Source organism: Mobula hypostoma, chromosome 31 (assembly GCF_963921235.1).
Source record: "Mobula hypostoma chromosome 31, sMobHyp1.1, whole genome shotgun sequence".
Lineage (NCBI taxonomy): Eukaryota > Metazoa > Chordata > Chondrichthyes > Myliobatiformes > Myliobatidae > Mobula > Mobula hypostoma.
In genome coordinates, this window is record NC_086127.1 from 8,709,292 (window position 1) to 8,710,926 (window position 1,635).

Genomic DNA, 1,635 nt, shown 5'->3' on the forward strand with positions numbered 1-1,635 from the left:
CAGAGGGCTTCTGAAAGTCCAAATATACAACATATATCAGGGGTTCCAAATCTGCAGTCCACGACCCCTTGGTTAATGGTAAGAGTCCTTGGCATGAAAAAGGTTGTGAGCTCCTGGTCTATTGAGAGTTACACCCTTCTCCTCTTGACTTGGTGGGTTTTCACATGAAGATTTCGGATGCATTGGAAAACATGATGATCCGCAGATTAATCAGATGTCATTTTTTTTTCAGATATATTACGTGGTCAGTGCACCAGATGGAATAAACTGCTATGAAAGAAAATATCTTGGTTACAGAGAAATAACTGGGAGGGTTGCGTCCTGATGGGAAAGCTCTGACATCTGGCATTACACCAGAGGGAAGTTAACTCATCCCAGAGATTGGCAGCGTTGGGTTGGATGTGTCTCTCCATCAAAAGGCCGACGAAATGTACACCACGGGCTTGGAGTAGCAATATGATCCAATGTTGTAACGCGCGGTTACTTGATTACTGTCGCTTTTCTGTCAACTTGAACACAGGACAGCCGTCCACTAGATTTTTTTTCCTGCCCCATTCTCTGCAAATCCCAGAGACTGTTGTGCATGAAAATCCCGGGAGATCAGCAGGTTCTCCCCGTCTGGCAACCACCATCATTCCACGGTGAAAGTCACATTTCTTCCCCATTCTGGTGTTTGGTTTGAACAGCAATGGGGACTCTTCACCATGTCGGCATGATTTTATGCAGTGAGTTGCCACATGATTAGCCGATTAGATATTTGCATTAACGATCGGTTGTAAGGTGTACTTATTGAAGTGTGACTAAGAGTTTATACATATATTAGATATCATTTATATGCATACGATATTAATTAATATAAATAAATAAAATAGTTAGTACCATCGGGATGGAGACACTGCAGCCTGAAGATCCATATTGACCTCTGCAGGCAGTTTCTGAGCGGCCGGTGACCCCATGAACACCGCGCTGTTCATTTCCCTTTCTGACAGAAAGTACTTCCATTTTCTGACTTGCTCTGCACTGCTTCCGCAATAAAACAAAACCGACGAGATATACAACGGACAATAAACCTGATTCTTATTTCGATGACTGCTTCAAATCTGGTGCCTGGGTATTATTTCTAGGGAGTCATTCCTCTGCTCCATGAATGTCCTTGTGTTTCAGTGGGTAAGTGTGCTCGATATTGCCCTCCAAGTGCCAGGGTCAAGGACATTCCTGAGTGGCTATGGAACATTCTCGAGGTGGAGAGTGAACAGGCAGAGGTGGCAACAAATCGTGCAACAAACGAAATTTGTACAACAAGGGAGACTCCTGCAGACCGAGTTTAGGAATTAGGCATGAAGTTAAGAAGTAGGTCCTCAGTGCTAGTGACCTGCTGATTCAATCCCATGAAACATCTATCAAAGTCAGAAATAGAATGATAGGTCAGATTGATGAGCAATTTCTCTTTTTCAAATTCAAGTTCACCAATGTTCAAGTGGATTTTTGTATACAACCGAGAGAAACAACATTTCCGTAGGTCCAAGGTGCACAACACAATGCACATAACATATAAGAAGTATGACCACAAACAAATTAACAAATAATACAGTATTTTCTATACATTTGATATTTAATGTAAGGGGCGTTTATGAC